Genomic DNA, 25162 nt, shown 5'->3' with positions numbered 1-25162 from the left:
TACATAAAACTTGAACATAGGTCGTGTTAGGCAGGCAAAGCTAGAAGAGCATCATTTTAATAACAGCACAATAATAACAAACTTAGAAGAGAGATTTGTGTACTTTACGAATGGTACCAGTCATTGCCTTTAATTTTTTACTTTCCTTTGCTCCTAAAACAGATCCTCATTGCAGAGGAGTGTAGATGCTGTTATTTTCGCTGTACAAAGTTAATATCAGTGTTTGAAAGAGACATCCGTGATAAAGAGTGACAACATTAATTGTAATTTGTTTTAAAATTACCGTTTGATAAAATAAAGGACAATACCTTTCAGAAGATCATGTGAATTACTCTCTCTTTTAGGACAAGTAATTATATTCTATAATGCAATTTTTTTGTGTATTGGATGGATAGAGTAAAGATAAAAGGCGACCATAGAGAGAACAGCCTACTTCACAGCTGACTGAAGCAGGTGTTAGAAATGCAGATGAAGGGTACTGACTAAAGACTGTACAAATTTGAAGTGAAAATGCCACTGGTCTGCATGCAGCGTTCTGCACATACGAAGTTTCAGGTAGTTAAATTATTCATTTTATTGTGTGAACTAGTTCAGGAGTTAGGGAAAAGGTGCCTTTTACATTTGAACTGTTTCTTTCCCCTCTTCCTTTCATCTGCACTTGGCAAGCAAAATGAACTTCGTTTTGTAAGTTTTATTCCAGCAAGTGAATGACTTACATCTCTATATGGGAGAAAAAATACACCTAGGAACAGATAACTCCCAGGTTTACGTGACAATGTAAAACAATAAAAACTCGAAATTAGTTTTTCCCTCACTTTTGTTATCATGAAAGCCACTAAAGACAAATCAATGTAAAAGTAGCTATCTAATAATCATCATTATGATGAACCTCACTGTGAAATGTTTCTCAAATGCCTGCATGGGCATTATTCTGTGCTGGATAAAAAGATTTAAAAAAATAAGCCATTCCTTCTATAATCTTAACAATTAAGAATCTTGATTTTTTTTATTTTTTATTTTATTTTTTAAGATTTTATTTATTTATTTGAGAGAGAGAGAGAGTGCGCAAGAGTGCACAAGCAGTAGGGAGGAGTAGAGAGAGAAGCAGACTCCTTGCTGAACAAGGAACCCAACATAGGGCTTGATCCCAGGACCGCAGGATCATGACCTGAGCCTAAAGCAGACGCTTAACTGACTGAGCCACCCAGGCACTCCAAGACTCTTGATTTTTTTAAAGGCAAAACTGAGATATTTTTAAACATTTAATGTGTAGTTTTATTTTATTTTTTTTAAAGATTTATTTATTCATTTGAGAGACAGAGAGAGTACAAAGGGGAGGGGCAGAGGAAGAAGGAGAGAATCTCAAGCAGACTCCTCACTGAGCGTGGAGCCCGTGCAAGGCTCAGTCTCACAACCCTGAGATCAGGACCTGAGCCGAAACCAAGAGTTGGATGCTCAACCAACCACGCCACCCAGGTGCCCCTTCAATGTGTAATTTTAAAGCAGAGTTACATTTTAAGGAAAATGTCAGAATTCCTGGAATTATTTCTACTCTCATTTTGGCTTATTTTGCTTTTTGATCTCAAGGGCTGGCTGACCTTGCTACAGGGCACCACACTGGTATCCAGAGGTTGCACTAGTATTGAAACACCTGTTTTTGGTGAACTCAGATCATTTCAGGAGAGTCAAAGAGGTTTTATATATGTGTAGGAGGAAAAAACAAACACTTATTCCACATTTTAAAGGTGAAGAAAATGTGAACAAGGCGTGCCTTGATTGATTGATTGATTGTTTGGGATTCAAAATTATGGAACTACTGACATTTTGACTTGGTCTGTACCAATGTGTAGGTTTAAAATATCTTCCTTTGTCTCGTAAGACAAAGGGCTTCAGCATCTAACAGATTTGGATTCGGATCCTGTTTCTCTCCCTTATGAGCTGTGTGACTCTGGCAACAAAATTAATATCTTTGGACCCAGGTTTCTTTAAATGTGAAATGGGGATAATAATAATACAACTTCTAAAGATTGTTATAAGATTAAATATGAAATAGTGGGCCTGGCATATCATAGGAACTCACTGTGTATCTACTTCCTTTTTCACTGGAGCAGTAGCTTGCCTCTGCTATATTCTCATTTTAATTTTAAAGAACCATTTAAGAAGCTGTAGTGTGTTTGAGGGTTGATACAGCTTTTTTCAGGTTTTAGTTGACTTTGTAGTTAGAGATTTGGGGAATAGTTTTGAGATATGTTCCTTTTAATTGGCCAGCTGATTTATGGAGAAACGTATTAGATTTGGAGTCAGAATATCTTGGTTCATTTTCTGACTCTATATGTACTAACCTCAGGACTGCAGACAAGTCATCTAACCCGTCTGGCCTCATTTTCTCACCTGTCTAGTGGGGAAAATATAATACCGCACCTATTAAGCTTCCCTGAATTACTGTGAGAATCAGATGAGGCAGTGTGTATAAGATACTTTGTAAAACATGAAATGTTCTTAAATTTAAGTAAGCTCTTATCATCTGTAATTTATCATTATCAAATTTATCATTTTTGCCCTTCTTCCCATTGGAAGGCGCAATTATGCTATGAAATATTAAGATTAATTGCTTATTTCCACAGCAGTGGATTTCACTTTTTGTGATCCCTTACTGGTAAATTAAATCTAATAATTTGATATATAATTCAGACGTTAAGTTTGTCCCATCATAAAAGTCTTGAACACATATGACGGTATCCTGCAACACAAGATTCTTTCTGCCACAGATGTTTATAGCTTAAAAATTTACATAGAATGTGGGTGACTGCTGTATTTCTAGAGTTCTTGATTGGCTACCGCAGTGTGGATTAACTGAGCACAGAGTAACCCTTTGTTTCATATTGGTCCACAAATGGGCCGTTTTCTCCCATTAAAAAATTAAGGTATGTTTTACAGATAGTAAAATTCATTATTTTTAGTGTGCAGTTCTATGAGTTTTGACAAATGCTTGTAGTCATATAAGTACCACCATAATCAAGATGTAGAACATTCTATCACCCCTAAAGTTTCCCTGTGCCCCTTCGGAGGCAATGCCTCCACCCACCCTCCCAGCCCCTGGCAGCTACTGATCTGTTTTCTGTCCCCGTAATTTTGACTTTTTCAGAACATTGCATAAATTGAATCATACATCATGTAGTGTGTTGAGCTTGACAAATGTGGCATTTTTGTTAATGTACCATTTTTAAACACCATTTTTTTCTATATGGGAACAAAAGTGTTATTGCATGTATTTTTTTTATTAAAAAGAGATTTCCAAAGTTGTATTTTTGCAGTGTGCTTTTCATTTATTGAAAAGTACTGGTTGATGTTTTGGCTCATAGATAGGTTGAGAGTATCTAAATATTCCTGAGCTTTTGCCTATACATACCCATTTAAAAATTCCTTTCTCTGTGTCCCATATATTGGAAAAGAAATGGTTAAATGATCTTTCAGAATGTGTGGAAAGATATTTGCTCCCAGGTTGTTGGTTCAGAGTTTTTGGGTTTGTTGTTTTTTAACCCAAGCCCTGCATAGTGGAATGTATTGTGTCCCTCCCAAAATTCCTATGTTGAAGTCCTAAGCTCCAATGTGACTATATTGGGACTAGGGCCTTTAAGGAAATTAAGGTTAAATGAGACCCCAAGGGTTGGGCCCTAACCCAATAGGCCTGGTGTATTTATAAGAAGAGCAGGAGACACCAAGGGGTGCTCACTTACTTGGAGGAAAGACTAATGAGGTTACAGTGAAAAGGCTGCTCTTTGTGAACTGAGGACAGAGGCCCCTGCAGACACTAAGTCTGTTGGCACCCTGGGATCAGACTTCCAGCCTCCAATATGTAGAAAATAAGTTTCTGTTGTTTAAGCCACCCAGTCTGTGGTATTTTGTTATGGCAGCCTAAGCAAACTAATGCATCCTGAATTTAAGAATCTGTAGTGGCTCTAAGAATTTCCACATAGCTGCAGAATTACACACAGTATTGCCATAATGTACTAAAATTTCTAGGAGACTTGAAGTTCTTTTTTTTTTTTTTTTAAATATTTTATTTATTTATTTGGCAGAGAGAGACACAGCAAGAGAGGGAACACAAGCAGGGGGAGTGGGAGAGGGAGAAGCGGGCTTCCCGCAGAGCAGGGAGCCTGATGCGGGGCTCCATCCCAGGACCCTGGGATCATGACCCGAGCCGAAGGCAGACGCTTAACAACTGAGCCACCCAGGTGCCCCGAGACTTGAAGTTCTGAGCTATAAAGAGTCCAGTAGAAATTAATAGCATTAAATCTGGCATCATCCTAGTCAGACTCAAATGGTGACTCAAAATGGCAAAGGCATTAATAGATGATAAGGCAGTAGATAACTGGGAGAAGCAGAAGGGCTGATATTCCTACCAAGTGAGAAATAGAGGATGCTTCAGAGGGAAAAAAAAAATGACTTGAAATCTCCCATCCACTAGTATGCTTCAGTCAACTGTAAGTAATATAGACATTTTTTTATCCCCATTGATAAGAAGATGGGAAGTAGACAATTGCTGATCTTGGTTCTGATGTTCAACAACATAATCAAGTTCCAAACTCTTTCCATCTCTTTGCTCTGCTCTACTTAGCTGTTGGTCTTTTACCCTCGTGCTTTGTTGCCATCTTGGTAGCAAGATGGCCGCTATAGCTTCAGGCATTGTGTCCTTGTTTGAGGTATGATGGAAGAGAAAAGGCATTGCTAGAAAGCTTTCCTCTCATCTTTGTCCTTTAAATAAGTAAGACAAGCATTCACAAGAGGCTTTCAGCAGACTTTCTCTAATACTTCATTGACTAGAACTCAACCAGAGGGTTACTGCTAGCTGTAAGGAAAGGAGACAGGTTGAGTGTCTATCAAAGGGAACAGAATTCTCCTTTGCTTCTTGACCTTCTTCCTTTCTTGGCACACATAGGAAATGTAACATTTGTTATACATCATGGGAGTGAAGAGAAAGCTCCTACTGCTCCAAGCCCTGCCCATCTGCCCCAAGGGTTAGGGGGAATCAATATCTTGTCTATCTGTGGTGCATTTCAGGCTCATATTAGTTGGAAATGACTAGTGGACTAGTCATGAGTCTCATCCTAGGTTGGACATACTGTTGCTTCAAAGAAAGCAGGGCTTTGTTAGCATATAAGATGGGTATGGCTATTGGGTAGGCAATCCATAGAATCAGGCCCAGTAGCTGTTTGCTTAAAAAAAATTATGTTTGAACTCAGAATATTCTGTATTTGGATTTGAATAAATGTGGATCTGTTACTCTCAGAAGTCATCTCCCCCCACCTTTAATAGTGAAATTATTATATACTGTGAAAGAGGCTGCGAGCTGGAAAGTCGACTTCTTTTTTCAGATATACTTTCAGCCTCACTCATAGTAGTCTGACTTCTATATACTTTAGGCTATCCAGTAGTTGATAAAGGGAAAGCGAGGGGGCGGGAAAGGGTCCATCACCAAAGTGAATCAAGTTGATATGTGAGAGACCAGAGTTGCATAGTCAGCTTGTGAAGAAGAACCCTAGGAACCAGGCACCAAGCAGATCAGTGGTAGTTGTCTTCTAATGTGTCATATTGCTAAGGGTGCTCTGGCACATCATTAGATCTCCAGTATAGTCAGTCAGGATGCTCCTCTTGCTCCTCTCCATAGCAGAGTGGAGATCCAGTAGGAGCTGCATCAGCAGTGCGTTCCAGGAGTTGTCAAGGCTTTACTCTGCAAAGCGTGGATGAAGAGCTTATAGATGAAGGTGTGAAACGTTAACTCTTCTGTGCTCCAAAATAAATAGATGGAGTGCCTAAGGTAGAGAAGGGAGATTAGTTCATATATTAGGTGTTTAGTGATAGTCTTAAAAACAATATTTCCTCTGGAGTAATAGTTTCTGAGCCTGGAGGCTTGGGATCCTAGTAAATTCTGAAAATTTATATTCAAAATGTATTCTATAATTGTATATGGATTTTTCTAGAAAGGCCATGGCTTTCATCTAATTTTCAAAGATTAAGAACAGAGAATATGCCGAATGTTTAAATAACACAGACTTGAAGCAGTTTTTCAGGTCTCATTAGAGTTATTTTAAGAGAACTGTGGCTTCTAATTGTTCTGTAACCTGATAATCTGTTTAAACAGTAATTTCTCTTTGATGTATAAGGTTTTACAGTATGTGAAGTATGTAGCCTAAGTGGCTTTATGGAAAAGATATGCTTTTTTCCAAAATATTCAGCAGTCCTGAGACCACAAAATTTAGTTTTTTTCTTGAGGAAGATAAAACCCATTGTATGGGGTGACCCTAATTATCCATAGTCTTTTTTTCTTTGTGAAAAAATTTATATTTAGATTTAGCCAGCTGGACTCAGTTTAGATGATTCCAATTTTGTTGGCAACATCCAAAGCGTCATAGTCAGGAGCCAGTCGAACATATGCCTTCTTCTCTCCATCAGGCCTGATCAAGGTGTTGACCTTGGCCATGTCAATGTCGTAGAGCTTCTTCACAGCCTGTTTGATCTGGTGCTTATTGGCCTTGACATCCACAATGAACACAAGTGTGTTGTTGTCTTCTATTTTCTTCATGGCTGACTCAGTATTCAGGGGGAACTTGATGATGGCATAGTGATCAAGCTTGTTTCTCCTGGGGGCGCTCTTTTGAGGATATTTGGGCTGCCTCTGCAGACGCAGTGTCTTGGGTCGTCGGAATGTAGGTGACGTGCAGATCTTTTTTTTGTGACTGTGGACGCCTTTCAGCACCACTTTCTTGGCCTTCAAAGCCTTTGCTTTGGCTTCGGCTTTGGGAGGGGCAGAGGCTTCCTTCTTAGCCTTCGGTGCCATCTTCGTAAAAGGGTATACATAGTCTTTTGTAAGTGGTATTGCTAAGGAGTCATAAAACTTCTCCTTCTACCACCAAGATTATTTAGAGTTAAGGGTAAATTACTTACAATTGTCAGATACTTAATTATTTACCAGTTTTTGCAGAATTGGACAAGGTATTTAGATATTTACCAAGTTAGACTTTTAATCATAGCAAAATAGTGGTAGATGATAGATAGATAGAGAGATAGGTAGGTAGATAGGTAGATATAGGTAGATAAAGAAAGAGTGAGCTTTCTCTGTTATAAAACAATTGTCAGTTCTTCATTGCCTTCAAACTTATTTCTGTCCTTTAGATGTGTGTGTTTAAATAATTTTTCCCTTGTGGATGAAGCTGACAGCATTGTCCAAATTGATTTTCTATCTGTAATATTCCAACCATATTTCAAACCTCATTAAAGCCCTTTTCATCATTTCTCTGACTCCATTAGTTATGGCAGCATCTCAAAATTTAGTTTTCTCAGTAAATTTCATTATTGTGGTTACCAATTCATTATAAAATGATCAGAGGAGTAGGAGGGAGAGAAAAGGAATTGACATATGAGGACAAAGTGAAAGATGAGGACTCTTTGGCCAGTAAAGTAGAAATCTATCAAATCATGAATGGCGTATGTAAGGTGAACATGCACCAAGATGGTGGATCTGGAAATAGAAAGAGGAAAGGGCATTCTTAAAGCTCCCGAAAAATAACAAGGAGAGGTACTTAACACAGGCAAAAAAGTAATTTTAAAGGGGTTTTGGTGAATTTATTTCAGAACCAATGAGAAACTAAATTGTAGTAAATCTGCCTATAAACTCTGAACAGATCCTAAATAATTGCAAGTATTATTATGCTACACATGGTCTCTTATTTTTTTATCATGTTCTCTGGGACATCCTTTAGAAACAGAACTTTGCCATGTTTGGGCAAGATGGGGTCTGATCTAGAAAGATAATCCCTATGCTGTTTTCATGCGAAGTTGGCAAACGAGACTAGTAATAACCAAAATTACTGCAGCAAATCAGTAAAGACTACATCTGCAGTTTATTCTGACAATGAATTCATCCTTTATAAAGGAAGTGCTTTCATATCTGAAGTTTACTCTAACAAAGAAGCAAAGTATAGATGAGGATGTTTTTATCTTTAATAAATAAACAGTTCTTACAGATAAAGAGGAAGCAAATACATATGCCAATGGAGAAATGAGCAAAGATCTTAAGCTGGCCATTCACAGAGGAACAAACATGGATGAGCAATAAAATTATGAAGAGATGTACAACTGCACTGCTGATCGTATCAGTACAAATAAGAGTGAGATATTTTCCATTTATGAAATCAGCAAAGTTTAATAAGATTGACTGATTGATGAGAATGGAAAGACTTAGAAATACACACTGTTGGTAGGTCTATAAATAAGATATGATCTTTGTAGATGGTACTTTCACTATGTGGATCAAAACTGGAAATGCTTAGAATAATAACAACAACAATAATAGCATCTATCAAAGCTACCATGGACTTGGTGCTGTGCCAAATACTTAGCCTGTGTTATATTTTTTATTTTTAGTAACTGTTATTACTCTTGTATTATAAGTGAGGAAACCATAACTAAAAAGAGTTTGATGATAACAGCTATTAAGTGATATGAACTTGTATCTTTCTAACTCCAGATTCCACAACGATAACCACCATGTTGTTCAGCCTGTTCTTGCTGGGTCAGTTGCACTTCTAGGAATTTGTGTTAAAAAGACAATTGTCAAATGCCTGAGTGGTACACATAAGAACGCTGTATACCTTCATAGGTGCTAAGTATCCATGCAGCTATATGAAATGCCGTTTGGGCATATTCCAAGCAGTGAGCTAGAATCGAGACTGCCGAATAAATGTGGGAATCGGAAGGGTCCCCCCCTCAGTGAAAAGAGTACTAGAAAAACTCTTCTCGTTGGCCATGATAAGTGATAGTGTTGTCTTAGGCTGAGATCTGAATGGAAGAAAATAAGTCTCCTGTGAAAAGTGCACACACTCCAACCCTGTGCTAAGAGGTGGTTAGAGAGTATAAATTTATACCATTTTCATGGGGCCAGAAACTCTGAGCATAGAAATTAATATAAAAACTAGTACCAGACAGGAGTTTCAGAGAGAATAGAGAGAGTAGCTGAGAATTAGTAAAACATGAATTCCTAGATTGAAGAAGTTCACCAACTCCCAAGCAGGATAAGTATGAATAAATCCACCCCTGTGTATCAGAATAAAACTTTGATACAACAAAAACAACTACAACTGCAACCACTACTGACAGTAATGGCAAACCCTTATATACTGGTTACTTTGTGCCAGGTAATCTCCTAAGTGAGATATATGCACACAAACGTGTACACACATACATATGCACACACTCACACACTCACTGATTTGTAGATAGTGACTATTGTCCCCATTTTTTTTTTAAAGAGGAAGTAAGGCACAGAGAAGTTACCAAATCTTCCCAAGATTACACAGCTAGTACGTGGCCAAGCTGAGATTTGAATCCAGATAATCTACTTCCCAGGTCTGTGCTCTTGACCATTACACATTGTGCTCGAAGAGAATATTTCCAAACTAACCAGAGAGAAAAGGCAACTTTCCAAAACAATAATTAGCCTGGCAGCTGACTTCTCTAAGTCAGAAATAGAGGCCAAATTAAAATGGAATATCTTCTAGTGCTGTAGGAAGATGGCTGCCAGCTGAGAAGATCATTCACAAATTATCATTCAAGGGTGAAGCTGAGTTCTTCTTCCTGTCCCCTTCCTGTCCCCCTCCTCTTCTTTTCCTTATCTTTTCTTTAAAAAAATAATTTTGGTTCCCTTACCTTCCCTTGATGTAGCTGGAGTTGGGGTAGCCTGCCGGTCCAGGGCTGAGGAGGTGACTGGCACCTGGTCCGGGGAGGCAGTCAGGGCCGACAGTGCCAGCCGGCTGGTTATATACAGGACATATGGGGAAATAAGTAAATTAAAGATAATTAGTGCTCGAAAGTGATGAGGACATGTCAGAAAATGTCAGAAGCTTGGAAGCTTGAAGGGACTTGCACTGGCCAAATCTGCAATTTTTTTTTTTTTTTGATTTTTTTTTTTTTTTTTTTATTTGAGAGAGAGAGAATGGGAGACAGATAGCAAGAGAGGGAAGAGAGTCAGAGGGAGAAGCAGACCCCCCGCCGAGCAGGGAGCCCGATGTGGGACTCGATCCCGGGACTCCGGGATCATGACCTGAGCCGAAGGCAGTCGCTTAACCAACTGAGCCACCCAGGCGCCCAGGCCAAATCTGCAATTATTTGAACATCCAAATTAGTAAGATACTAAAAAGATTATAACCCAGTGAATAAGATAGGAATGCATGAGTCCATACTAATATAAATAAGTAAATGAATAAACAAATCATTGGGAGAGAATTCTAGGCAAGAAAGATATGAGGAATGCTGGAGTTAGAAAAATCACTGGCAACTAGTATTCTCCAAGTATTTTAATTACAAAGGGAAAAATAGTAATTTCACTGAGAAGAAACCTAGAAGACACCACCTTAACCAAGTGGTCAAAGTGAATATCCCCAGTAATGGGGCAAATGGACACATTGCCTCCTGATGTGATAATTGGAGGGCATAGCATCGCTTCTGTGGCATTCCTGTCAAAAATCATAACCTGAATTTAATCATGAGAACAACACAGACAAACCCAAACAGACTCTCTGTGAAGTAAGTGGCCTGTACTCTTCAAAAATAACCAAGATTATGGAAGGCAAGGAAAGATTAAGGAATTGTTCCAGATAGAGACATGACAATTAACTGCAAAACATGATTCTAGATTAAAAAAACAGATGTGTTATAACGAGTACTGGGTGTTATATGCAAACAATGAATCATTGGACACTACATCAAAAACTAATGATGTACTGTATGGTGACTAACATAACATAATTAAAAAAAAAAGAAAAAGATTGGGACAGTTGGTGAAATTTTGGATGGGACTGTGGATTTGATGGTAGATGGTAGTATCATTATCAAGATAATTTCCCAATAAGCAGGTTTTACTGTGGTGGTGTAGGAGAGTGTCCTTGCCTTTTAGGAAATACACACTGTCATATTAATGGTGTATCATGGCTATAACTTACTCTCAGTTCTGAAGACAATGATTGTAAGTGTGTGTTTATACCTCTTTTGTGGTAGTTGTACAGATGTAAATTTTTATTCCATTCCAAACAGATCTACGTAGCACCTAATTATACCCTTTAATCTGGTTTCTAAAAATGTTTCATAAAGTTTATTTTGATCTAGTTTTTAGCTTAGTTGACCTTTGCAGTCTCAACAAAAAATGCTAATTCAGAGCACCCCAAATCACAAATTCACTGCATTCATGTATTTTTTACTTACTAATTTTATAGAATTTCTTCTTGATTTAATATATTGTAAACATAGGTAACCAACTCCTTGGTGTTTATTTATAATGAGAAGAGACTAGTATTTAGAGTTGGACAGACTTGGTTTCAGACTCCAGTTCTGTTTCTCTCTGGCTGTGTAAATTGGGACAAAATCCTCATCTTTTTTTTCCTTTTTTCTCATGGTTTCCTCATCCGTAGGCAACTCAGGATTGTTGTCAGGAACAAACATGGAAACCTGAGAAGCCTAAGCACAATTTCTGGCATGTAAGAGGCATGCAGTAAGCGTTACCTTCTCTCACTTCATTCTTTCTTCCTTCTCTCACCAGAAGTGTCCTTGCAGATCCCCTGGGCATAAGGAAATACAAAGCTTATTAATATGGGGCCAGAGGGAAAGGACTCTATCCCTGTCCTTTTGTTCATATTTGGCTTCCCTCCTTCTATCTGACTCTTGCCTTTATTTCTGTAAGTCATCCATCATCATCCAGAAGATGAACCGGGCCAGATGGTGATCCCAGTTTGGGGGGGAGGATGGGAGTAGAACACAGAGGATGAGGGGATTGCCAGACCACCAAAGGTTCCTAGGGGACCAGTAGCCAGGGGAAGTGAGGAATCTTGAACAGGTCTTTCTAGCCTAAAGACTTTTACCGTCTGCTGCTGGAGTAGCTTATGATCTCTAGGAAAAATACTGATTGATCATGACTGAATGACTGTCCGATGCTTCTTTCTGACTTGTTACTCAGCAACCCAATTTTAGCTATTATGAGTCCTGGGGCCATTCAGCACTTGCAGCTTCTTTCCTTTCATGGATAGCTTCATATTTTCTTTGTTCTTTTTTGGGTGTTTTTCTTGTTGCTCACCTTCTTTATACTTTATACATAAATGTATATTCCCTAACACTCAATATACATTTTATGCCATCTTTATTACATGTTAATTTATTTCTGTTTCTTTTGTCTTCTTCTTTTAATATCCACAAGGGGGTGGAGGTGTGGGTGAAATAAGTGGAAGTGGTCAAATGGTACAAACTTCCCATTGAAAAAACTAAAGAAAAAAATATATATCTGCAGGGCCAAACTGATAAACATGGTATGTGTGTGGAAAGTAGGAGCTCTTATTGACAACCTGTCCATTCATCTGTCATCTCATTGGTCAGATGTGAACTACAATAAAAGTCCAGTGGGACCTGAAGCTTAGCCTACTTTTTTTGTTTCCTTAGAACCAACTTCCACAAGTTTACAATTAGTGTTCTGCTCCCTGGCAAGAGCTCAAGTGCTGAAAATCTGAGCCCATATCCTTAGTTCTATTCTGATTCCTACCACTGTGCTTTGCATCTAGTAGGTGTTCAATAAATGTTTCAATAAGTGTTGATTATATCTGTGACTCAAAAAAAAAACAAAAACAAAAAAACAAACTCTCAAGATCCTGCTTTCTACCGCAGATACTAGTACTAAGCCAAGAAACCAGAATAGGATTGAGTGTGGGCCTCTACTGGACCATGCTCTTATAACCTTCCAACTTCCCTTCCAGCCACTGCCCCATTTCACTGCTATTCTTCCAAGCAAACAATTTTTTAAAGTTTTTATTTAAATTCCAGTTAGTTAACATACAGTGTTATATTAGTTTCTGGTGTACAATATAGTGATTCACCACTTCCCTACGTCATCCAGTGCTCATCACAACAAGTACACTCCTTGATCTTCATCACCTATTTTACCCACTCCCCCACCTACCATCAGTTTGTTCTCTATAGTTAAGAGCCTGTTTCTTGGTTTGCCTCCCCCTTTCTCTTTTACCCTTTGCTCGTTTGTTTTGTTTCTTCAATTCCACATATGAGTGAAATCATATGGTATTTGTCTTTCTCTGACTGACTTATTTGGCTTAGCACAATACTCTCTACCTCCATCCATGTCGTTGCAAATGGCAAGATTTCATTTTTTTCTATGGCTCAGTAATATTCTACAGTAATGCTCAGTAATATTGGCTATTGTAGATAAAATGCTGCTGTAAACATAGGGCTCCATGTATCCCTTTGAATTAGTATTTTTGTATTCTTTGGGTAAATACTCAGTAGTGTGATTACTAGATTGCAGGGTAGTTCTATTTTTAATTTTTTGAGGAACCTCATGTTTTCCAGAGTGGCTGCACCAGTTTACATTCCCACCAACAGTGCAGGAGGGTTCCCCTTTCTCTGCATCCTCACCAACAGCTCTTGTTTCTTGTGTTGTTGATTTTAGCCATTCTGACAGGTGTGAGGTGATATCTCATTGTAGTTTTCATTTGCATTTCCCTGATGATAAGTGACATTGAGCATCTTTTCATGTGTCTCTTGGACATTTGTAGGTCTTCTTTGGAAAAATGTCTATTCCTGTCTTCTGCCCATGTTTAAATTGGGTTATTTGTTTTTTGGGTATTGAGCTTTGTAATTTCTTTATATATTTTGGATACTAACCCTTCATCAGATATGTCCTTTACAAATATCTTCTCCCATTCCATAGATTGCCTTTTACTTTTGTTGTTTCCTTCACTGTGCAGAAGCTTTTTTCTTTTGATATAGTCCCAGTAGTTTATTGTTGCCTTTGTTTTCCTTGCCCCAGGAGATATCTAAAAAGAAGTTGCTATGGCCTATGTCAAAGAACTTACTACCTGTGTTCCCTTCTAGGATTTTTGTGATTTCAGGATTCACATTAAGGTCTTTAATCCATTTTGAATTTATTTTTGTGTATGGTGTAAGAAAGTGGTCCAGTTTCATTCTTTTGCATGTTGCTGTCCAGTTTTCCTAACACCATTTGTTGAAGAGAAATTATTTTTCCCATTGGATATTCTTTCCTGCTTTTTTGAAGATTAATTGACCATATAGTTCTGGGTTCATTTTTGGGTATTCTGTTCTGTTCTATTGATCTGTGTGTCTGTTTTTTTTTTTTTTTTTTTTTTTTTAAAGATTGTATTTATTCATTTGAGAGAGAGAGCAGGGGTTGGGGGAGGAACAGAGGGAGAGGGACAAGCCGACTCCACGCTGAGCACAGAGCCCAATGCGGGGCTTAATCCCACGACCCTGGGGTGATAACCTGAGCCAAAATCAAGAGTCGGACACTTAACCCACTGAGCCATCCAGGTGCCCCTTATCTATGTGTCTGTGTTTGTGCCAGTTCCATAATGTTTTGGTTATTACAGCTTGTAATATAACTTGAAGTTCAAATTGTGATGCCTTCAGCTTTGCTTTTCTTTTTCAAGTTGCTTTGGCTATTCAGGATCTTTTGTGGTTCCACACAAATTTTAGGATTGTTTCTTCTAGCTCTGTGAAAAATGCTGGTGATATTTTGATAGAGATTGCATTAAATGTTTAGACTGCTTTGGGTAGTATAGAATTTTAACAATATTTGTTCTCCCAGTCCATGAACATGGAAGGTCTTTCCATTTCTTTGTGTCATCTTCAATTTCTTTCATCAGTGTTTTATGGTTTTCAGAGTACAGGTCTTTTACTTCTTTGGTTAGATTTATTCCTAGGTATCTTAATTTTCTTGGTGCAGTTGTAAATGGGATTGATTCCTTAATTTCTTTCTGTTGCTTCATTATTGGTGTAAAGAAATGCAACACATTTCTGTACATTGATTTTGTCTCCTGTGACTTTACTGAATTTGTTTATCAGTTCTAGCAGTTTTTTGATAGGAGTCTTCCAGGTTTTCTATATAGAGTATCATGTCATCTGCAAACAGTGAAAGTTTGACTTCTTCCTTGCTGATTGGGATGCCTTTTTTCTTTTTGTTGTCTGATTGCTGTGGCTAGGACTTCCAATCTATCTTAAATAAATGTGATGAGAGCGGACATCCCTGTAGTGTTCCCGACCTTATGGGAGAAGCTCTCAGTTTTTCCCCGTTGAGGATGATATTAGCTGTGGGTTTTGGAAACAGCTGTTCCAGGCTTCATTCCTTATAGCACTTCGCCTCTTCAGTTTACTCTAATCAAGTATCTCTGACACACTACTAAGAACTTAACTTGGCTCTTATCGAGGTTACCAGTCATCTCCATCTGTCCAAAGCCAGTGGTGGTTTCTTTGTTCTTGTCTTACTCAAGCACTTGGGAATAGTGGACACAATTGATCACTCCCTCTTTGAAACATGTTTTCCTCATTTCCATGATACCTATCTCTCCTGGGATTCCATCTGTTTTGCCAACCACCCCTTCTCAGTTTCTTATGTGGGTTCTTTGCTTTGCTTAACTTCTAAATGTTAGAGTGTCTCAGTGCTTGGTCATGGGTCCTGGTCTTTTCTCTGTCTACAGTAACTCCCTAGGAAAGTTCACCCAATTCCATTGTTGTTTTGTTTTGTTTTGTTTTGGGGGGTGGGTAGGGCAGAGAGAGGGAGAGAGAGAATCTCAAGTAGATTCCATGCTCAATGTGGAGCCCAACACTCGGCTCAATCTCATGACCCTGAAATCACGACCTGAGCCAAAATCAAGAGTTGGACACTCAACGAACTGAGCCACCCAGGAGCCCCCAATTCCATGGTTTTATGTAACATCAAAATGCATCTGCTACCAAATTGATATTTTCAGATCTAACTTCTTCCCCAAATGCCAGACTCATATATATCAAAAAGCCTATTTGATGTCTCATCTTGGATATCTAATAAAAGTCTCAAGTTTATCATATGCAAAATAGAATTTTTGATCCCCCTTCCCATCCTTAGATTGCTTCTCCCTCAGTTTTTCTCATTTCAGTAAATGGTTCTACTCATTATTTGAATATAAGACTGTTCCTGGATTTCTTTCCACCATCTCCCTCTCCCCATATCTGACTTATCAGTAAATCCCATTGGATCTACCTTCAAAATAGATCTTGAGTTCATCAACTTCTCTTCATCTTCACTGTCACTACTCAAATACCAGATGCCATCAACCCTTGCCTCCTACCCTATAAATTATTCCCTAATTGGTCTTGTCTGCTTCTGCTCTGATCTCCCTAAAATTCTGACTTCACTCATCAGCTAAAGTAATCTTTTTAGAATATAAACCTCACATTATATTACCATACTTTCTCCAGACTCTTCCTAGTTTTAAAACCTCTGTTGTCTTCTGTTGCCCTTAGGAAAATATTTATAGATTCATTATCCCAACCAATAAGGTCCTATTAGCTAGCCCTGTCTTCCTCCTTGGCCCCACCTAATACCACACCACATACTCAGCACACTCCAGCAACACAAAGTTTCTCTCCTCAAACACACCAAGGATGTTTTTTTCCTCAGGGCCTTTGCACTAGCCCTCCCCTCTGTCTGGAACATTCTGGTCTTCACTGGATTGGCTGCTTGTCACTCAAGTGTCAGCTGAAGTGACCCCTCCTCAGTGGCCTTCCATAAGTACCTCCCCAGTACTTTCTAACACATCAACTTTTTTATTTCTTCAAAGCCATTATCATTATCAAAAGTTATCTCGTTCATTTGTCCATTGTGTGTCAATCCCCACTAGAGCTCTAAGAGAGGAGGGACCTTGCCTGTCCTTTTCACTCTAATATCCCTGCTGTTTACATAGTACCTGGCACCTAGTCTGTGCCAGTCTAAATAGCTGTAGAATAAATTAACCATTTTCCAGGCAGGACTGAGGATAAAACAAAAAGCCTTGGGATTTGTGAGTCTTATAATTAGTGGTTATGATACATATTCACATGCAAGGTTTCACTTTGCCCACCTTGGCTGTTTTTTCTCTCTTTTCTCTTTCTTCAGAATGGACTTGTCTATGTTCCCATCTCTAAACAAGTTTTACAAAGCCATATTTTATCCTTCTTGTCTTTTGACATCACCCAGAGATTCTTTTCTGAAGAAGACTAATTCTAGCATGCTGTGGTCCATAAAGCTGTTTCTTATTATATCAAATTAAATGGCTTCCTGATCACTGGTCCAAGGCTTGTCTACTTTTCTTATAACAAATGTTCCACTGTTGTTACAGTGTAATTTTGTATAGATTCTCCTTTGGAGTTTCTGATTTTCTTGATCTAAATTTGTCTTCTTCTTTTGTGATAAAGAATCTTCTTGATACTTCTTCTCTTACTATACTTTAAACAGAAAGAAATAAAATATTTAAGTTTTAGTGGTTGCCACACATTCATTGTGTATGTGTGTTTATAAGTATATGTAACTATTACCTTTGTTCCATGAAAGGAAGTTATATGCAAAATGACCTCCAAAGGCTGAAGGAGCCATAAGACCAAAGAGAAAGGCCAGCAAGTCTAGCTTGATGAAAAGTGGTTTATTAAGGGGATTTATGGAAAGAAGCCTGTCTTGGGTGACCACGGGATGAGTAGATCTCCAAAATCCCACCTCCCTTAAGACTTGTTTTTATAGCCCTAGAGACTGGGAATACTGAGGGACCACTCAAGAGAATCTTTAAGAATAGTGTGTGTCATAGCTATATCTCCAGGGCAGATCAAGGACATTATGCCCTGAGGGTGTGCTTAAGGATGTGGTAAACAAGAGGAAAGAAGTGGTCAGGGGGTGACCATGGAGAGGGGCTGTGCTCAAGAAGGTTTCAGGTCACAGAACAGTCATCATGGCAGATTTGTCTAAAATGACATTAGTCTGGCTCACACAACCTTTTTTCACATGGCTCTTCCTTATATCCTAATTGCTATTTCATTGCCAAAATAAATATCAAATTATGTAAGGAGATTTATCTATTTTTTCTCCAGTACAGAATAATTTTTTTTTTTTTTTTAAATTGAGGGTGTAGCAGAAGAGGTACTCATTCCCAGGTATTTGCTCATGTACACACATAGTCACATGCTTCCAGAAATCTCAAGGTGTTCCTAGGAGTTACTGTGTTCTGCAATATGATGTTGCAGAAAATGCCAATGCTCTATCAATAACACTTTGAACACTTGTGACATTATATGCATCTGCACTGCCCGAAGAGCTAACTGTACTTAAACTCTGTTCCCCAGAGTCTCTGCCCGAAATGAACAACTTCTTCTGTTACTGCTTTATCCATTTTTTCTTTTATCTTTAGTTTCCACTTTTATTTTGTATTGTTTAATTATACTCCAGAGAATTCTTAAAGGTGTTTCTTCTGCTGTCCTGTTTTGATGCTACCCCAGATCTACTCACTTTACAAAGACTACATACATCCATGCCCTGCTGTAGTCTTTTATTTGCTTTTGAGCAAACCCATAGACTTACATTTCAACACCACTTTAGCATGAGTGGACTGGCCATACTGAAGGACTCATGTTGAATGATGTCTTTTTGTGACTTGAAGTTCACAAGTGGTATTACTGAGAAGCTCCATTAAGCAGGGTGTAAAGGAACGGTCAAGCTGTCCAATTGCTAAAAATCCTAAACTGTCGTGCCATGCAGATTCCTTAAAACTAAAGACTGGAACATAGTCATGGTATTTTCCAGCTAAAGGTTATAGTCCCACGGCAAAGACAGAACAGTTACCTGTGATCAACTGTATATGTTTTTGGGATTGCATTTCAAAAGCAGATCTATCTTATACTGAAATTCCTGGATGACTTCTGTGTTGCTTTGTAGTGCAGTTGGAAGAAATTCTCAGATGTCTAAAAACTTTTCTGACATTATTTTAGTTGACAAATAGTGTACAAGTGGTCCTGTTTTTAAATGAGTATTATTTAATCCACATTAAACCATCTTTGAGTTCTTACATGAGTCTAAACTTTATTAAAGTCAAAAGTAATGTTTAGGGAGGGTAAAATCATAAATATGATTCATAATGCTTAAAAAATCAACAACAGAGCTCCTAGTTGAATAGAAATCTCACTTAGAATTGTAGTTAAATCTTTGAAAGAAAAACTTCTGGGATTAAGAGTAAACCAGTTTTAGAAAAGAAATCAAATATTATGGAATTTGAAAATCTAATTTGGCATACATTAGATTAATGCCCTGTAAAATCCTAGAGTCTGAATTCAGTTTACAGAGGATTTGACTTAATTCTCTTATTTCTTTTTCTCATTTTTCCTTTGTTATTTATGTTTAAATCTTGATGACTTTTCCTTGTATGGGTTTAAACATTTAGTACTGAATTCTAAAGGAGCAGGCCCCTCTCTGCCTTTTTTCAGTGAACTTTTGAGGAAACAGTGGCCAGGAATTCGTGTGTGTGTGAAATTACTCTTTTTATGAATATATAATCCCACAATTTCACCAATGTACATATTTTTTGCTTGCAAATAAGTAGGGATTTAAAAATTTGGCACATAAAAAGCAAGGTTGATAAAGGCCTTTTCATATACTTATATCCCTAATATGTTTTTATTTTTTAAAAATATGCTGCAGCTGATTGAACTAAATTTGATTTTGACTTGTGCCACACAAGTATAATTCCTTCAAAAACATGTCAATATGCAATATATTTAAGGTGATGTCAGCAACAATTCCTTCTTTATTTAGAGTAATGTAATCTGAAACTACCAACTTTTTCTACTTTCATGAGCTTTTGACTTTCATACCATAATGCATGAAATAATGCATGTTATTTAAAGCTTTTGGTAAAATGTCCATCATTGGAGGGAAAATTTTTATTTAAATATGTTCTTCCATTGAAATGGGCTTTTCTACCAGTATCTTTCAATATTTGAAGCCCTTTGAGTTACTTTGGTTTAATTAGTTATCTCCTCATTTAAAAGTTAACATAATGATCCCTCTTCATAGTCAAAGAATTGAACTAATCCGGGTGATTAGAGTGGGGAAGAAAATATCCAGTGATATCACAGCTAGTTACCTTATCGATTCTCTTCAGATAGACATGATTATGCAACATGACGGATAGTAGATCTGGGCCAGAGAGAAGAAGGAATAATACTGGAAGTATGTGGAGAGAAAAAACTTTGTAGGTTGACCTATAATGAGAACAATCCATGATGCATAGCAAAGAGAAGAATGGCCAGTGGTTTGAGTTCAAGGGCCAATGTGGCTTACTTTAATAAGGATATCTGATTGATTTTTATGAATGTTAAGTTCTATAAAGTCCAAATTGAGCAAAGAAAAATGAATGACATACATAATTATCTTTAAGTACAGGGTGGCGGGGGGACTTCAGTGGATAGAAAATACATTGAAATATCAAATAACCAAAGTAGAAACCCTCTTGTAGTAAGATATTTGTGCTGTGCATTTTACATATACTTGTTATTTTTGGTTTTCATTTAAGTTATTACATGTTAGCACTGGAGAGCATGTCTGCTGTTAGTATTGTTGGGAGCAAAGATATATTAGCACCTGACTCCACATCACTCACAGACAACCATGTTCATTTATTTGTGGAGTGAATTGTTCTATCTTTTATGTGCATATATTATGACAAGTGCTATTGTGGGGAAGGAGGGTGCAAAATTTAATCAGATGAAAAACCTACCCTGAATGAGCTTCTACTTTAAAAAGAGAGATATGTACACATAAATATATGAAATTTAAGGTAGTAGAAACTGTGTGCTTCAACAGGGAAGTATGTACGTGAGAGACAGCTGAATGATTACAAGGAGTGAGAGCTCAGATTTAGGGGGGAAGATAGAAATGATCAGGTAAGGCTTCGTGGAAGAAGTAGAACTGTTGATCAGAGAACATGATTCCCTTTAAACATTTCTGATAGCTGAACAAAGCTCATGTATATCTAATAAGGCATGGCTTTTGAAAAATACAGATGATTCATTTTATTCTTATGAATAAGAATATGGAGGAATGTGATCCTGTGGGTAAGAAAAGGGACTTACTTAGAAGGATGATGTCTTTGAATCTTCTGCAGGTCCTCCATATTTTCATTTGTTCATATTTCTTGTGTTTGTACATGGTAGGCTCTGTATGCTCTCTAAATAGGTATATTGCTAAAGATAAAGTTACAGACTTGTCTTGCTGTACTTGTAAATGCTCATCTAGTATAATAGTCCTTTATAATTTATGATTTAAAGTATAATATTTGTACTCCTTGAAATTTTTTTTTAAGATTTTATTTATTTATTATTTGAGAGAGAGAGAGAGAGAAACAGCATGAGAGGGGAGAGGGTCAGAGGGAGAGGCGGGCTCCCTGCTGAGCCAGGAGCCCGATGTGGGACTCAATCCCAGGACTCCGGGATCGACCTAAGCTGAAGGCAGTCGCTTAACCAACTGAGCCACCCAGGCACCCTCCTTGAAATTTTTTTTATGGCAAGCTGCCTCATATCTTTGGCCATGTCAATGTTCATGAACCACTTTGTTACAGAAAAGTAGAAAAGAAGAATATAAAACAAGACCTATTCATTTTGTTCATCAGTTGTAACACTGGTAGATAAAAAATTTAATGAGGTAGGATGTTGAAATAAATACTTAAATCAGGCTTTCATTCATGATATAACCATGAATTATGAGAATTTGAAATCTAGAGCTGACCTTGACCAGTCCCCAGAGTCAGTGGAATTGGCCTTACGTATTAAGTTCAGAAAAACTTGCAGTCATTCTGATTAGATTTCCCAGTATCATACAGAGTAATACTGACTGTTTAGATGCAAGGATTAGCTGTATTAATTGAGATAGATCTTCTATGGGTCTTTGAAACAATTTTACTGTAATTATCTGTAATATTTCATTGTGATTTTAAATGTGTTTATACTTTGAAATTGGACTTGAGAGCTATCTACCTACTCTGAAATTTATAGAAAACTGAATTTTCAGAAAGTGCTCTGAGTAATTGCTTTTACCAGTAGGTTCCAGTGTAGAGTTAGATATGCACACAGAATTGCCTTTCCCTAAAGACACACTGCATACATTTCCTATTCAGATTATATTTACTATGAACCTCATTGGACTACATATAGTACTTAATAATAACTTATGCCTATTTCAGCTTTCCAAATTTAGTGCTTGAATTGGATAGGTAATGACTTATGGTGAGTATTTTTAATTAGCCTTTCTTTTCTTTGTGCTAGAAATGACTCAGTGTATCATGCACTCATTTGTTCAACAAGAGGTGTTTCTTGACCCCTGTGTTCCCAGCATCATCACAACGATATTTTAGTGAACAAGGTAGATGCCCTATCTGCATTTATAGAGGTTACATTCTAATGTGGAAAGCAAACATTAAGCAACTGATTATATGGTAAGCATTACCAAAGAGTATACATGTGAAGAGAGAATGTATCAGGGGGACCATCTCAGTGAATTCATCTTCCCCCATTTATAAGCCGTGTGATCTTCCATATATTTCTTAATCTTTCTGGGATCCATTTTCACATGTGTAAGTGGAGATAATAATGCTAACTTCATGGGTTTGTTTTGAAACTAAATAAAAAAATGCATGTAAAAAGTTGGGTACATTGCCTCCTATAGGAACATTTAGTAATTATTGCCTATTAGGCTTTTTTTTTTAATTTTTTTATTGTTATATTAATCACCATACATTACATCGTTAGTTTTTGATGTAGTGTTCCATGATTCATTGTTTGTGCATAACACCCAGTGCTCCATGCAGAACATGCCCTCTTTATTACCCACCACCAGGCTAACCCATCCTCCCACCCCCCTCCCCTCTAGAACCCTCAGTTTGTTTTTCAGAGTCCATCGTCTCTCATGGTTCATCTCCCCCTCCGATTCCCCCCCTTCATTCTTCCCCTCCGGCTATCTTCTTCTTTTTTTTTTTTCTTAACATATATTGCATTATTTGTTTCAGAGGTACAGATCTGTGATTCAACAGTCTTGCACAATTCACAGCGCTCACCATAGCACATACCCTCCCCAATGTATATCACCCAGCCACCCCATCCCTCCCACCCCAACCCCCACTCCAGCAACCCTCAGTTTGTCTCCTGAGATTTAGAATTCCTCATATCAATGAGGTCATATGATACATGTCTTTCTCTGATTGACTTATTTCGCTCAGCATAACACCCTCCAGTTCCATCCACGTCATTGCAAATGGCAAGATCTCATTCCTTTTGATGGCTGCATAATATTCCATTGTGTGTGTGTGTGTGTGTGTATATATATATCACATCTTCTTTATCCATTCATCTGTTGATGGACATCTTGGCTCTTTCCATAGTTTGGCTATTGTGGACATTGCTACTATAAACATCGGGGTGCACATACCCCTTGGGATCCCTACATTTGTATCTTTGGGGTAAATACCCAGTAGTGCAATTGCTGGATTGTATGGTAGCTCTATTTTCAACTTTTTGAGGAACCTCCATACTGTTTTCCAGAGTGGTTGCACCAGCTTGCATTCCCACCAACAGTGTAGGAGGGTTCCCCTTTCTCCGCATCCCCGTCAACATCTGTCGTTTCCTGACTCGTTAATTTTAGCCATTCTGACTGGTGTGAGGTGGTATCTCATTGAGGTTTATATTTGGATTTCCCTGATGCCGACCGATGTTGAGCAATTTTTCATGTGTCTGTTGGCCATTTGGATGTCTTCTTTGGAAAAATGTCTGTTCATATCTTCTGCCCATTTCTTGATTGGATTATTTGTTCTCTGGGTGTTGAGTTTAGTAAGTTCTTTATAGATTTTGGATACTAGCCCTTTATCTGATATGTCATTTGCAAATATCTTCTCCCATTCTGTCGGTTGTCTTTTGGTTTTGTTGACTGTTTCTTTTGCTGTGCAAAGCTTTTTATCTTGATGAAGTCCCAATAGTTCATTTTTGCCCTTGCTTCCCTTGCCTTTGGCGATGTTTCTAGGAAGAAGTTGCTGCGGCTGAGTTCGAAGAGGTTGCTGCCCATGTTCTCCTTTAGGATTTTGATGGACTCCTGTCTCACATTTAGGTCTTTCAACCATTTTGAGTCTGTTTTTGTGTGTGGTGTAAGGAAATGGTCCAGTTTCATTCTTCTGCATGTGGCTGTCCAATTTTCCCAACACCATTTGTTGAAGAGACTGTCTTTTTTCCATTGGACATTCTTTCCTGCTTTGTCAAAGATTAGTTGACCATAGAGTTGAGGGTCCATTTCTGGGCTCTCTATTCTGTTCCATTGATCTATGTGTCTGTTTTTGTGCCAGTACCATACTGTCTTGATGATGACAGCTTTGTAATAGAGCTTGAAGTCCAGAATTGTGATGCCGCCAGCTTTGCTTTTCTTTTTCAACATTCCTCTGGCTATTCAGGGTCTTTTCTGGTTACATACAAATTTTAGGATTATTTGTTCCATTTCTTTGAAAAAAGTGGATGTATTTTGATGGGGATTGCATTGAATGTGTAGATTGCTCTAGGTAGCATTGACATCTTCACAATATTTGTTCCAATCCATGAGCATGGAACGTTTTTCCATTTCTTTGTGTCTTCCTCAATTTCTTTCATGAGTATTTTATAGTTTTCTGAGTACAGATCCTTTGCCTCTTTGGTTAGATTTATTCCTAGGTATCTTATGGTTTTGGGTGCAATTGTAAATGGGATCAACTCCTTAATTTCTCTTTCTTCTGTCTTGTTGTTGGTGTATAGGAATGTCACTGACTTCTGTGCGTTGATTTTATATCCTGCCACTTTACTGAATTCCTGTATGAGATCTAGCAGTTTTGGGGTGGAATCTTTTGGGTTTTCCACATAAAGTATCATATTATCTGCAAAGAGTGAGAGTTTGGCTTCTTCTTTGCCGATTTGGATGCCTTTTATTTCTTTTTGTTGTCTGACTGCTGTGGCTTGGACTTCTAATACTATGTTGAATAGCAGTGGTGATAGTGGACATCCCTGCCTCGTTCCTGACCTTAGGGGGAAAGCTCTCAGTTTTTCCCCATTGAGAATGATATTCGCTGTAGGTTTTTCATAGATGGCTTTTATGATATTGAGGTATGTACCCTCTATCCCTATACTCTGAAGAGTTTTGATCAAGAAAGGATGCTGTACTTTGTCAAATGCTTTTTCTGCATCTATTGAGAGGATCATATGATTCTTGTTCTTTCTTTTGTTAATGTATTGGATCACGTTGATTGATTTGCGGATG

The 25162-nt window shown here is 37.9% G+C and overlaps 1 protein-coding gene and 1 pseudogene across 8 annotated transcripts in view; one reads left to right on the top strand and one right to left on the bottom strand.

Moving 5' to 3' along the window:
- The window catches only part of SLC10A7 (solute carrier family 10 member 7), a 256508-nt gene that overhangs the window by 105711 nt on the left and 125635 nt on the right, over positions 1-25162 (top strand). The gene's annotated exons all lie outside the window — the stretch shown is intronic.
- Positions 6319-6845, bottom strand: LOC118526523 (large ribosomal subunit protein uL23 pseudogene; annotated as a pseudogene).

Source organism: Halichoerus grypus, chromosome 3 (assembly GCF_964656455.1).
Source record: "Halichoerus grypus chromosome 3, mHalGry1.hap1.1, whole genome shotgun sequence".
Classification (NCBI taxonomy): Eukaryota; Metazoa; Chordata; class Mammalia; order Carnivora; family Phocidae; genus Halichoerus; species Halichoerus grypus.
This window is presented reverse-complemented; position numbering and strand designations above follow the sequence as displayed.